Source organism: Leucopleurus acutus, assembly GCF_964270905.1.
Source record: "Leucopleurus acutus genome assembly, chromosome: 2".
Taxonomy (NCBI): Eukaryota; Metazoa; Chordata; class Mammalia; order Artiodactyla; family Delphinidae; genus Leucopleurus; species Leucopleurus acutus.
This window is the reverse complement of record NC_139143.1, coordinates 151,204,130-151,219,620: the sequence shown is the minus strand read 5'-3', so window position 1 is coordinate 151,219,620 and position 15,491 is coordinate 151,204,130.

The following is a 15,491-nucleotide window of genomic DNA, read 5'->3' as shown; positions in this document are numbered from 1 at the left end:
TACACTTAGGTCGTTAATCCATTTCAAGTTTATTTTTGTATATGGTTTTAGAGAATGTTCTAATTTCATTCTTGTACATGTAGCTGTCCAATTTTGCCATCACCACTTACTGAAGAGACTGTCTTTTCTCCATTGTATAATTCTTGCCTCCTTTGTTGTAGATTAATTGACCATTGATGCATGGGTTTATTTCTGGGCTCTATATCCTGTTCCACTGATCTATGTGTCTCTTTTTGTTCCAGTACGATACTGTTTCTTTTTAAAATTGAAGTATAGTTGATTTACAATGTTGTGTTAGTTTCAGTTGTACAGCACAGTGGCTCAGTGATTCAGTTATATAAATATACATATATATTTATATATATTCTTTTCACATTCTTTTCCTTTATAGCTTATTATAAAATATTGAGTATAGTTCCCTGTACTACACAGTAGGTCCTTGTTGGTTACCTATTTTTTAAATAGTAGTGTGTATATTTTAATCCCATACTCCCAATTTATCCTTCCTTTGTTTCCCCTTTTGTAACCATAAGTTTGTTTTCTATGACTGTGAGAGTACCATAATGTTTTGATGAGTGTAGCTTTAATAGTATAGACTGAAATCAGGGACCACGATTCCTCCAGCTCCATTCTTTTTACTCAGATTTTTTGGCTATTTGGGGTCTTTTGTATGTCCATACAAATTTTAAAATTATTTGTTCTATTTCTGTGAAAAATACCATTGGTAATTTGATAGGGATTACACTGAATCTGTAGCTTGCCTTGGGTAGTATGGTCATTTTAACAGTATTGATTCTTCAATCCAAGAACACAGTATATCTTTCCATCTGTTTATGTCATCTTCAATTTCTTTCATCAGGGTATTATAGTTTTCAGAGTACAGGGCTTTTTCTTCCTTAGGTAGGTTTATTCCTAGGTATTTTATTCTTTTGGTGTGATGGTAAATGGGATTGTTTCCTTAATTTCTCTTTCTGATATTTTGCCATTAGTGTATAGAAATGCAACAGATTTATGTATATTGATTTTGTATCCTGCAACTTTACTGAACTTATTGATTAGCTCTAGTAATTTTCTGATGGTGTCTTTAGGATTTCCTATGTATAGTATCATGCCATCTGCAAACAGTAACAGTTTTACTTCCTCCTTTTCAATTTGGATTCCTTTTATTTCTTTTTCTTCTCTGATTGCTGTGAATGACTGATTTTCAAATGTTTAACCAATCTTGCATTCTTGAGATAAACCTTGCTTATTTATGATGCAATACCCTTGGTATATAACACTGGATTATATTTGCTATTAATATGTTAAGGGTTTTTGCAACTGTGTTCATGAGGAATACTGGTCTGTAGTTTTCTTCTAACATGTTTTACTGGTTTTGGTTTCAGGGTATGCTGATCTCATAAAATGAATTAGGGGACTTCCCTAGTGGTCTGGTAGTTAAGATTCCATGCTACCAATGCAGGGGGCCCGGTTTTGATCCCTGATCTGGGAACTAGATCCCACATGCCGCCACTAAAAAAAAAAAAAAAAAAGATCCTGCATGCCGCAACAAAGATCTCGCATGCAGCAAAGAAGATCCTGTGTGCCACAAATAAGACCCGGCACAGCCAAATTAGTTAATTAATTAATTTTAAAAACTTGTTGGGAAGTTACCTCCTCTTCTGCATTCTGAAAGAATCTGTGAAGAATTGGCATTATTTCCTCTTTAAATGATTGATAGAATTCACCAGTAGAGTCATCTGAGCCTATAGTTTTCTTTGTGGAATATTTTTAATTAAAAATTAAAATTTATTTGATAGATACATGGCTATTCATATTATATATTTATTCCTGAGTGAGCTTTGTTAGTTCCTTTCAAGAAATTTGTCAATTTGACCTAAGTTTTCAAGTTTATTGTCATAAAGCTGTTCATTATATTCTCCTTTAAGGTCTGTAGTATTTTTCTCTCTTCATTCTGAATATTGGTAATTTATGTCTTCTTTCTGTTTGTTCTTGATCAATCTTGTTAGAGGTTTATACATCCTATTGATTCTTTCAAAGTACCTGCTTTTGTTTTCACTGACTTTTCCATGTTTTCCTCTTAGCAATTTCATTCATTATTCTCTTTTCTTTATTTCCTCATTCTTCTTGCTTTGGGTAAAATTTGCTTTTTCTTACATTGGAGTCAAACATGTATTTAAGACATTTCTTATTTCCAAATTTCCCTCTAACCACTGCTTTAGCTGCATTTCTCAATTTCTAATATGTGCATTTTCTTTCTTTTCTTTTTCTCCTCAGGTTGCTTAAAAAGTTTTTTTCGAAATATAATATATACATGATTCAATTCACCTATTTAAAGTACACAATTCAATAGATTTTAATGTATTCATAGACTTGATAACTATCATAAAAATCTAAGTTTAGAATATTTCATCACACTCAAAAGAAATCTTGAACCAATTAGCAGTCATTCCCCACACCACCTAGGCAACCACTAATCAAATTTCTGTCTATAGATTTGCCTTTTCCAGATATTTCACATAAATTTAATCATACAATATGTAGCTTTTCATGTTTGGATTCTTTTGTGTAATAATGTTTTTAAGGTTCATCCATGTTGTGGCATGTATCTCTACTCCATTCCTTTTTCTGGCTGAATAATATTCCATTGTTTGCATATAATACATTTCGTTTATTCATGTGTTATTCATCAGTATAACATCAGTTATACAGCTCTTCTCAAGTTTTTAATGGTGGCATAGTATTCCATTGTACCACAGTTTATTCCAACCAGTTACCTGTGAATGGGGAGTAAGTTTTTAAATTGAGAAGAGCAAGTACTTGAACTTTGTTCCTGTTTTTCAAGATTGCTTTGATTATTCTGAGTTCTCTGCATTTGTAAATGAATTTTAGTTATCTACTTATCAATTTCTGCAAAAAAGGATACTTGGATTTTGTTAGAGATTGCTCTCCATCTGTAGACCAATTTGAAGAGTATAAACATCTAACAATGTTAAATATTCCAATCCAAACATATGGGAGGTTTTTCATTTAGTTATTTTATTCTGTTTGATGTCACTGTAAATGAAATTTTCTTAATTTTCAGACTGTTCATTGCTGGAGTATAGAAATACAATTGATTTTTGTATATTGATCTTGTGTCTGCAACCTTGCTAAACTACTTTATTAGCTCTAATAGTTTTTTCATGTGTGTTCAAAAATTTTAGGATTTTCTATATATAAGACCATTTCATATTCAAATAGATATGGTGTTACTTCTTTTCCAATGTGAATACCTTTTTTTAAATTAAATTAAATTAATTTTTTTATACAGCAGGTTCTTATTAGTCATCCGTTTTATACACATCAGTGTATACATGTCAATCCCAATCTCCCAATTCATCACACCACCACTGACCTCCGCCGCTCTCCCCCCTTGGTGTCCATATGTTTTTTCTCTACTTCTGTGTTTCAATTTCTGCTCTGCACCAGTTCATCTGTACCATTTTCTACATTCCACATATATGCGTTAATATACGATATTTGTTTTTCTCTTTCTGACTTACTTCACTCTGCATGACAGTCTCTAGATCCATCCACGACTCTATAAATGACCCAATTTCGTTCCTTTTTATGGCTGAGTAATATTCTATTGTACATATGTACCACATCTCCTTTATCCATTTGTCTGTCGATGGGCATTTAGGTTGCTTCCATGACCTGGCTATTGTAAATAGTGCTGCAATGAACACTGGGGTGCATGTGTCTTTTTGAATTATGGTTCTCTCTGGGTATATCCCGAGTAGTGGGATTGCTGGGTCATATGGTAATTCTATTTTTAGTTTTTTAAGGAACCTCCATACTGTTCTCCATAGTGGATGTATCAACTTACATTCCCACGAACAGTGCAAGAGGGTTCCCTTTTCTGCACACCCTCTCCAGCATTTGTTGTTTGTACATTTTCTGATGATGCCCGTTCTAACTGGTGTGAGGTGATACCTCATTGTAGTTTTGATTTGCATTTCCCTAATAATTAGTGATGTTGTGCAGCTTTTCAGGTGCTTCTTGGCCATCTGTATGTCTTCTTTGGAGAAATGTCTATTTAGGTCTTCTGCCCCTTTTTGGATTGTATTGTTTGTTTTTTTAATATTTAGCTGCATGAGCTGTTTATATATTTTGGAGATTAATCTTTCTCCGATGATTCATTTGCAAATATTTTCTCCCACTCTGAGGGTTGTCTTTTCGTCTTGTTTATGGTTTCTTTTGCTGTGCAAAAGTTTTAAATTTCATTAGGTCCCATTTTTTAATTTTTGTTTTTATTTCCATAACTCTAGGAGATGGATCAAAAAATATCTTGCTGTGATTTATGTCAAAGAGTGTTTTTCCTCTAAGACTTTTATAGTGCCCAGTCTTACATGTAGGTCTCTAATCCATTTTTAGTTTATTTTTGTGTATGGTGTTAGGGAGTGTTCTAATTTCATTCTTTTACATGTAGCTGTCCAGTTTTCCCAGCACCACTTATTAAAGAGACTGTCTTTTCTCCATTGTATATCCTTGCCTCCTTTTTCATAGATTAGTTGACCATAGGTGCGTGGGTTTATCTCTGGGCTTTCTATCCTATTCCATTGATCTATATTTGTGTTTCTGTGCCAGTACCATATTGTCTTCATTACTGTAGTTTTGTACTATAGTCTGAAGTCAGGGAGTCTGATTCCTCCAGCTCCGTTATATTTTCCCTCAAGACTGCTGTGGCTATTCGGGGTCTTTTGTGTCTCCATACAAATTTTAACATTTTTTTGTTCTAGTTCTGTAAAAAAAAAAAAAAAAAAAGCCATTGGTAATTTGATAGGGATTGCACTGAATCTGTAGATTGCTTTGGGTAGTAGAGTCATTTTCACAATATTGATTCTTCCAATCCAAAAACATGGCATATCTCTCCATCTGTTGGTATCATCTTTAATTTCTTTTATCAGTGTCTTATAGTTTTCTTCATACAGGTCTTTTGTCTCCCTAGGTAGGTTTATTCCTAGGTATTTTATTCTTTTTGTTGCAATGGTAAATGGGAGTGTTTCCTTAATTTCTCTTTCAGATTTTTCATCATTCGTGTATAGGAATGCAAGAGATTTCAGTGCATTAATTCTGTATCCTGCAACATTACCAAATTCATTGATTAGCTCTAGTAGTTTTCTGGTGGCATCTTTAGGATTCTCTATGTATAGTATCATGTCATCTGCAAACAGTGACAGCTTTACTTCTTTTCCGATTTGGATTCCTTGTATTTCTTTTTCTTCCCTAATTGCTGTGGCTAAAACTTTGAAAACTATGTTGAATAATAGTGGTGAGAGTGGACATCCTTGTCTTTTTCCTGATCTTAGAGGAAATGGTTTCAGTTTTTCACCATTGAGAATGATGTTTGCTGTAGGTTTGTCATATATGGCCTTTATTATGTTGAGGTAGGTTCCCTCTATGCCCGCTTTCTGGAGAGTTTTTATCATAAATCGGTGTTGAATTTGTCAAAAGCTTTTCCTGCATCTATTGAGATGATCCTATGGTTTTTATTCTTTAATTTGTTAATATGGTGCATCACATTGATTGATTAGCATATATGAAGAATACTTGCATCCCTGGGATAAATCCCACTTGAGCATGGTGTATGATCCTACGAATGTGTTGTTGGATTCTGTTTGCTAGTACTTCATTGTGGATTTTTGTGTCTATGTTCATTAGTGTTATTGGTCTGTAATTTTCTTTGCCTGATTTTGGTATCAGGGTGATTGTGCCCTCATAGAATGAGTTTGGGAGTTTTCCTTTGTCTGCAATCTTTTGGAAGAGTTTGAGAAGGATGGGTGTTAGCTGTTCTGTAAATGTTTGATAGAATTCACCTGTGAAGCCATCTGGTCCTGGACTTTTGTTTGTTGGAAGATTTTTAATCACAGTTTCAATTTCATTACTTGTGATTGGTCTGTTAATATTTTTTATTTCTTCCTGGTTCAGTCTTGGAAGATTTTACCTTTCTAAGAATTTGTCCATTTCTTCCAGGTTGTCCATTTTATTTATTTTTCTGTTATTTATTTTTTTTTGCAGTACGCGGGCCTCTCACTGTTGTGGCCTCTCCCATTGCGAAGCACAGGCTCCGGACGCACAGGCTCAGCGGCCATGGCTCACGGGCCCAGCCACTCCATGGCATGTGGGATCTTCCCGGACCACGGCACAAACCCGCGTCCCCTGCATTGCCAGGCGGACTCTCAACTACTGCGCCACCAGGGAAGCCCCATTTTATTGGCATAGAGTTACTTGTAGTAGTCTCTTAGGATGCTTTGTATTTCTGCAGTGTCTGTTGTAACTTCTTTCTCATTTCTAATTTTATTGATTTGAATCCTCTCCATCTTTTCCTTGATGAATCTGGCTGTGGTTTATCAATTTTGTTTGTCTTCTCAAAGAACCAGCTTTTAGTTTTATTGATCTTTGCTATTGTTTTCTTTGTTTCTATTAAATTTTTTTTTCTGATTTTTATGATTTCTTTCCTTCTGCTAATTTCGGGTTTTGTTTGTTCCTCTTTCTCTAGTTCCTTTAGGTGTAATGTTGGATTGTTTATTTGAGATTTTTCTTGCTTCTTGTGGTAGGCTTGTATAGCTATAAACTTCCCTCTTGGAACTACTTTTGCTGCATCTCATAGGTTTTGGATCGTCATGTTTTCATGGTCATTTGTCTCTAGGTATTTTTTAATTTCTTCAGTGATCTCTTGGTTGTTTAGTAGTGTATTGTTTAGCCTCCATGTATTTTTGTTTTTCACTTTTTTCCCCCTGAAATTGATTTCTAATCTCATAGCATTGTGGAGAAAAGATGATTGATATGATTTCAATTTTCTTAAATTTACTGAGGCTTGATTTGTGACACAAGATATGATCTATCCTGGAGAATGTTCCGTGTGCACCTGAGAAAGTATAATCTGCTGTTTTTGAATGGAATGTCCTATAAATATCAATTAAATCTATCTGGTCTATTGTGTCATTTAAAGCTTGTGTTTCCTTTTTAATTTTCTGTTTGGATGATCTGTCCATTGGTGGAAGTGAGGTTTTAAAGTCTCCCACTATTACTGTGTTACTGTCGATTTCCTGTTTTAGAGCTGTTAGCAGTTGCCTTATGTATTGAGGTGCTCCTATGTTGGGTGCATATATAATTGTTATATCTTCTTTGTGGATTGATCCCTTGATCATTATGTAGTGTCCTTCCTTGTCTCTTGTAACATTCTTTATTTTAAAGCCTATTTTTTCTGATATGAGTATTGCTACTCCAGCTTTCTTTTGATTTCCATTTGCATGGAATGTCTTTTTGCATTCTCACTTTCAGTCTGTAGTTGTCCCTAGGTCTGAAGTGGGTGTCTTGTAGACAGCATATATATGGGTCTTGTTTTTGTATCCATTCAGCAAGCCTGTGTCTTTTGATTGGAACATTTAATCCATTCTCGTTTAAGGTAATTATCAATATGTATGTTCCTATTACCATTTTCTTAATTGTTTTGGGTTTGTTTCTGTAGGTCCTTTTCTTCTCTTCTGTTTCCCATTTAGAGAAGTTCCTTTAGCATTTGTTGTAGAGCTGGTTTGGTGGTGCTGAATTCTCTTAACTTTTGCTTGTCTGTAAAGCTTTTGATTTTTCCATCGAATCTGAATGAGATCCTTTCCGGGTAGAATTATCTTGGCTGTAGGTTCTTCCCTTTCATTACTTTAAGTATATCATGCCATTCCCTTCTGGCTTGTAGAGTTTCTGCTGAGAAATCAGCTGTTAGCCTTATGGGCGTTCCCTTGTATGTTATTTGTCCTTTTTCCCTTGCTGCTTTCAGTAATTTTTCTTTGTCTTTAATTTTTGCCAATTTGATTACTATGTGTCTCAGCATGTTTCTCCTTGGCTTTATCCTGTATGGGACTCTCTGCACTTCGTGGACTTGGGTGGCCATTTCCTTTTCCATGTTAGGGAAGTTTTCGACTATAATCTCTTCAGATATTTTCTCAGATCCTTTCTCTCTCTCTTCTTCTGCGACCCCTATCATGCGAATGTTGTTGTGTTTATTGTTGTCCCAGAGGTCTCTTAGGGTGTCCACATTTCTTTTAATTCTTTTTTCTTTATTTTGTTCCACAGCAGTGAATGCCACCATTCTGTCTTCGAGGTCACTTATCTGTTCTTCTGCCTCAGTTATTCTGCTATTGATTCCTTCTAGTGTAGTTTTCATTTCAGTTATTGTATTGTTCATCTCTGTTTGTTTTTTCTTTAATTCTTCTAGGTCTTTGTTAAACATTTCTTGCATGTCCTCCATCTTTGCCTCCATTCTTTTTTCCGAGGTCCTACATCATCTTCACTATCATTATTCTGAATTCTTTTTCTGGAAGATTGCCTATCTCCGTTTCATTTAGTTGTTTTTCTGGGGTTTTATCTCGTTCCTTCATCTGGTACATAGCCCTCTGCCATTTAATCTTGTATATGTTTCTGTGAATGTGGTTTTTGTTCCACAGGATTGTAGTTCTTCCTGTTTCTGCTGTCTGCCCTCTGGTGGATGAGGCTTGTGGAAGTTTCCTGATGGGAGGGTCTGGTGGTGGATACAGCTGGCTGTTGCTCTGGTGGGCAGAGATCAGTAAAACTTTAATCTGCTTGTCTGCTGGTGGTGGGGCTGGGTTCCTTCCCTTTTAGTTGTTTGGCCTGAGGTGACCCAACCCTGGATCCTAGCCATGCTCTTTGGTGGGGCTAATGGCGGGCTCTGGGAGGGCTCATGCCAAGGAGTACTTTCCAGAACTTCTGCTGCCAGTGTCCTTGTCCTCACGGTGAGGCACAGCCAGCCCCTGCCTCTGCAGGAGACCCTCCAACACTAGCAGGTACGTCTGGTTCAGTCTCCTATGGGGTCACTGCTCCTTCCCCTGTGTCCCAATGCACACACTACTTTGTGTGTGCCCTCCAAGAGCAGAATCTCTGTTTCCCCCCATCCTGTCGAAGTCCTGCAATCAAATCCCACTAGACTTCAAAGTCTGATTCTCTAGCAATTCCTACTCCCGCTGCCGGACCCCCAGGTTTGGAAGCCTGATGTGGGGCTCAGAACCTTCACTCCAGTGGGTGGACTTCTGTGGTATAAGTTGAATACCTTTTTATTAAATTAAAATATGGTTGACATATAATATTATGCTAGTTTCAGATATACTACATAGTGATTTGACATTTGTATACATTATGAAATGACCACATCTATAAGTCTAGTAACCATCTGTCCCCATACAAAGTTACTACAATATTACCATATTCCTTATGCTGTATATATTACATCCCCATGGCTTATTTTATAACTGGAGATCTGTAGTTCTTAGTCCCCTTCACCTATTTCAGCTCTCCCCATTCCCCTGCCCTCTGGCAACCACCCATCTATATCTATCAGTCTGTTTTCATTTTGTTTTGTTTGTTTGTTTTGGTTTTTAAATCCATATATGTGAGATCATAAGGTATTTGACTTTCCAGGTCTAACTTATTTATTTAGTGTAATACCCTATAGATCCATCCATGTTGCTGCAAATGGCAGGATTTCTCTTTTTTATGGCTGAGTAGTATTCCATTGTGTTTCTGTGTATATATATATACATATATATATATGTATATATATGTTCTTCTTTATTCATTTATCTATCATTGGACACTTACGTTGTTTCCATATCTTGGCTATTTTAAATAATGTTGTAATGAACATTGATGTGCATATATCTTTTCAAATTAGTGTTTTTGTTTTCTTTGGGTAAATACCCAGAAGTGAACATGCTGGATCCTACTGCAGATTTATTTTTAATTTTTGAGAAACCTCCATATTGTGTTCGTAGTGACTATACCAATTTATAATCCTACAAACAATGCACAAGGGTTCCCACTTCTTCATATCTTTGCCAACACTTGTTATTTGTTGGTTTTTGATGATAGCCATTTTGACAGGTGTGAGGTGGTATCTTGTGGTTTTGATTTTCATTGCTCTGATTATTAGTAAGATTTAGCATGTTTTCATATGCCTGTTGGCCATCTGTATTTTTCTTGTTCAGAAAAATGTCTATTCTGCTGTTGTGCCCATTTTTTAATCAGGGGTTTGGGTTTTTTTGTTTGTTTGATGTTGAGATGTATGAGCTTTTTGTATATTTTGGATATTGACCCCTTATTAGGTATATCATTTGCAAATATCTTCCCCATTTAGTAGGCTGCCTTTTTTGTTGATAGTCTCCTTTGTTGTTCAAAACCTTTTTAGTTGTATGTAGTCCCATTTGTTTAATTTTGCTTTTGTTTCTTTGCCTGATGAGATAGATCTTCCAAAATACTGCTGTGCTTGATGTCAAAGAGTGTCCTGCCTATGTTTATTTCTAGGAGTTTTATGGTTTCAGGACTTACATTTAAGTGTTTAATCCATTTTAAGTTTACTTTTGTATATGGTGTGAGTAAGTAGTCCAGTTTGATTCTTCAGCATCTAGCTGTCTTGTTTTCCCAACCCTATTTATTCAAGGGGCTGTCTTTTCCCTATTGTATATTCCTGCCTCTTTTGTCATAGAGTAATTGACCATATAAGCATGGGTTTATTTCTGTGTCCCAGAAATAAACTCTTCTTTAAATGTTTAGTAGAATTCACTTGTGAAGCTGTTTAATCCAGGACTTCTGTTTTTTTAGGAGTTTTAAAAATTACTGATTCAATTTCATTACCAGTAATTGGTCTGTTCATATTATCTATTTCTTCTTGATTTTGTCTTGGGAGATTTCACATTTCTAGGAATTTATCCATTCTTTCTAGGTGTCTGTTTTACACATAAAATTGTTCATAGTAATCTCTTATGAACTTTGTATTTCTGTGGTGTTGGTTTGTAACTTCTTTCATTTCTGACTTTATTTATTTAGGTCCTCTTTTTTTTCTTTACAAGACTGGTTAAAGGTCAGTTATCAATCTTGTTTATTTTTTCAAAGAACTAGCTTTTAGCTTTATCTATCTTTTGTATGTTTTTTAGTCTCTATTTCATTTATTTCTGCTCTGATCTTTCTTTCTTTCCTTTTACTAAGTTTGGGTTTTGTTTGTTCTTCTTTTTCTAGCTCTTTTAGGGGTAAGGTTAGATTGTTTATTTAAGATCTTTCTTGCTTCGTGAGGTAGGCATTTATAAACTTCCCTCTTAGAACTCTTTTTTCTGTGTCCCATAAATTTTATAGCATTATGTTCCAGTTTAATTTGTTTCCAAGTAGTTTTTAATTTCCTCTTTGATTTCTTTAGTGACCCCTTGGTTGTTTAGTGACATATTGTTTAGCCTCCACGTGTTTGTGTTCTTTGCAGTTTTTTTTCCCTTATACTTGATTTCTAGTCTCATATCATTGTGTTCAGGAAAAGTGCTTGATATGATTTGTCTTCTTAAATGTGAGACTTGTTATGTGCCCTAGCATGTGATCTATCCTGGAGAATGTTCCATGTGCACTAGAAAAGAATCTGTATTCTGCTGCTTTTGGATGAAAAGTTCCATATATATTAAGTCCATGTGGGCTAATGTGTCATTTAAGGTCAGTGTTTCCTTATTGATTTTCTGTCTGGATTATCTGTCCATTGATGTAAGTGGAGTGTTAAAGTACATTACGATTATTGTATGTTGGGAACAGATGAGGACACCCCAGATCCTGCCCTGAGAGGGAAGCCCATCTGCTGGACACAGGACCACACACACATGTGCACACACAGGCCAGCCCTGTCGGGTCCTCCCCTGGGCGACTTGGAGGTTTTCTGAGAATCATCTGGGAGAGTGGCCCTCAGCTGCTGACCCCAAATAGCTGATTCCTGAGGAGGCCACTGTGAATGGTTAAGAGCTGCCAGGGCCAGCTCAGGGGATGGGGGGAGGCCAGGGCACCGACCAGGGGACAGTGATGGCAGCCTGGGGCCCTGTGGAGGTCAGAGATAGAAGGGTCCAGGTGCTCAGCCCCACCATGCTCCGGGGACTCAGAGTAAAGGATCAGAGCTGGGGGAAGGGGAGCCCCATCCCAGACCCTCTGCCGAGTCAGGGGCTGCAGGCTTCCCACGGCAGGTCACAAGAGTCCTGTGGGAAGCTCCATCTCCAGGCACAAGATGGCCCTGAAACTCCATGGTGGCCCTCAGGCAGCAGAAACAGGGGGCTCAGACAGGGGGGCTCTGACACCTGATCATCTCCCACACCTCACCCCAGTCTGCAAGGGGGCAGGTGGGAGGCAGCCTTGAGTTGCAGCCCTGGGTCGTGTTCCACAGCTGAGGTATCTGGTGCCCGGCCCAGGGCAGGAGGTGGAGGAGGGGCCGGGTATGCAGCTGCAGGCATGCCTAGGTCTGTGTGCGTGTGTATGTGTGTGTGTTCATGTGTTCATGTTCATGCATGTGTGGTAGCAAGTGTGTGTGTTTACTCCCATTGAGGGTGAGGTCCAGGAAGCACCTGTGTGGGTCCAGCCCCGCACTGTCCTGCACCCTAGGCAACCCCATAACACCCTCTGGCGTCTCCCTGAGCCTCAGCGTCCCCTCCATAACCTAAGGGGGTGGGTCCCATGCCTGACCCCTTGCAGACTGGGGTGAGGTGTGGGAGATGATCAGGTATTAGACTCCCCCTGTCTGAGCCCCTTGAGTCTGCTGCCTGAGGGCTCCCATGGAGTTTCACGGCCGTCTTGTGCCTGGAGATGGGGCTTCCCACAGGACTCCTGTGACCTGCTGTGGGAAGCCTGCAGCCCCTGACTCGGTGGCAGGGATAGGGCTCCCCCTCCCCCAGCTCTGATCCTTTGTTCTGTGCCCCTGGAGCATGGTGGAGCTGAGCGCCTGGACCCTGCTATCTCTGACCTCCACAGGGCAATTTCCCTATTTATGTCTGTTAGTATTTGCTTTATATATTAGGTGCTCCTATGTTGGTTGCATACATATTTACACTTGTTATAAATTCTTCTTGGATTGATCCCTTGATCATTATGTAATGTCCTTCTTTGTTTCTTGTTATAGTTTTTGTTTTAAAGTCTATTTTTCCTGATATAAGTATTGCTACCCGAATTTCTTTTGATTTCCATTTGCATGGAATACCTTTTTCCATCAGCTCACTTTCTGTCTGTAAATGACTTTAGATCTGAAGTTACTCTCTTATAGGCAGCATATATATGGATCTTGTTTTTGTATCCATTCAGCCAAACTATGTGTTTTGATTGGAGCATTTAGATCATCTACATTTAAAGTAATTACTGATAGGTATTGACATTTTGTTCATTGCTTTGGGCTTGTTTCTGTAGTTCATTTTTTTCCTTTCTTTTTTTTTGTGTTATCTATTACAGATTTTTTTGTAGGAGACATGCTGTGCATCCCAGCAGCACATTCCCCTCTGGTCATCAGAGCCATATGCTCTAGGGGTGCTCCCTATGTGGGCTATATGGGTCCTTCTGTTGTGGTGTGCTGACTACTGTGAATGGTCTGGTAGGTGTGGCTGTCCCCTGGTCTTGTTGGTTGCCAGGCCCTGTCTTGCATGGAGCCTGCCAGATGCTGGTTGGCAGGGCCACATCACAAGGCAGCTGGTTGCAGAAACCTTGTGGGTCCCAGGGCTAGTTCTGGCTCACTGGTGGGCAGAGCCAGGTTCTGAGGTAGGTGGTTGCATGGCCAGTGTTCCCAGATCTAGTGTTGGCCTTCTGGTGGTTGGGGCTGGTTCCTGACATGGTTGGCTGTGGGTTTCAGGGTATGCCAAAGTTGATGTTAGCCTAATGATGAGTGGGGTTGGATCCTGGGTCAGCTGGCTGAGTCCAAAGTATCTCAGAGTCGGTGTTAACCTGCTGGTGGACAGGCTGGGTCCTGGGTTCTCTGGCTGCAGTCACCTGGGAGTCCCAGTGCTAGTGCCTTCACACTGTGAGGCAGGGTCCTGGTCCTCTGGTGGACAGGGATGTGCCCCAGGGTGGCTATGGGCTCAGAAGGTCTTAAGGTAGCCTGCCTGCTCATGGGTGTGGCTGTGTCCCTGCCCAACTAGTTGCCTGGCCTGAGGCATCCCAGTACTGGTGCTAATAGGCTGATGGATGGGGACAGGTTCTAGTGCTGATAAGCTAGATGGAGGATTCCAGAATTGTGCTTGTCAGTACCAGTGCCTACATGGTAGAATGAGCTCCTAAAAATGGCTGCCGCCAGTGTCTACGTCACCAGGATGTGCTCCAGTTCACTCTTGCCTCTTCAGAGACTCCTCAAGATCAGCAGGTGGGTCTGACCCAGGCTCCTTTCAAATTTTTGCTTCTGCCCTGGGTCTTGGAGTGTGTGATTTTGTGGGCACAGAGTGGAGTCTCTATTTCCCATAGCCTGAAAGTAAGCCCTGCTGGCCTTCTAAGCCAAATGCTCTTGGGGATTGTCCTCCCAGTGAAAGACCCCTGGGCTGGGGAGCTGGCATGGGGCTCAGACCCATTGCTCTGTGGGAAGAACCTCTGTTGTTGTAATTAACCTCCTGTTTGTGGGTCACCTACCTGGGGGTATGGATCTTGACAATACCGTGACTCTGCCCCTCTTACCCATCTTGTCGATCCTTTTTTGTATCTTTAGTTGTAGAAGATCTTTTCTGCTAGATTTTGCTCTTATAAATAGTTGCTTTGTAAATAGTTGTAATTTTGGTGTACCCATGAGAGGAGGTGAGCTCAGGGTCTTCCTACTCTGCCATATTGACCAAGCCCCAACCCTTGTTTAGTATAATTAAAAAAAAAAATAAGGGATCCAGAATATGGATAAAGAGCAAAAGAATATTTTTTAAAACAACAAACATAACATGGAAAAAACAGATTTCTAGAAATGGAAAATGTTAACTCAAAATGAAGACTAGGAAGATGAATTTGAAGGAATTATTTTAAATTTAGCACAGGAAGAAGTGAAATTGATTAAGACAAATGAAGGATAGATTGAGAAGACCTAATGTGCATCTAGTTTCAGGAGGACAGGATAGGGAGAATGGAGAAACACCAATGTTTTAAAAGATAATGCCTTAGAATTTTCCAGAACTTATAAAATATGTCAATTCAGGAATCCCATCAAATACCAAGCATGATAAATAGAAAATCTTTACTTAGGTACCTTACAGTGAAACTGTAGAATAGAAAATCCTGAATGTAGCTAGAGGAAAAAAACATACTGCCTACAAAAGAACTGCTATTATACTGACAGATGATTTCTTAACAGTAACAACAAAAGCTGAACGAGAATAGAGAAAAGAAGTTTCAACCTAAAACTGCCATCTTGGTGAAAATATCATTTAAGAACAAATTCAAACTAAAGATAATTTCAAACATATAAGAATTGAGAGAATTTGTCACCAACAGATCCTCAGTAAAAGAAATTCTAAAGAAGAAACTTCAAGTAGAAAGTATTCACAGATGGAAGGTCTCTGAAATGTGAGATGAATTATATGTAATAAGGGATAAATAATTCTAAATCTAAAAAGAGTAATAAATTATCCTTACCTTAAAAGGTAAGTCTAAACACATATTGATATTATAAAATAATAACATCATTAAGGATT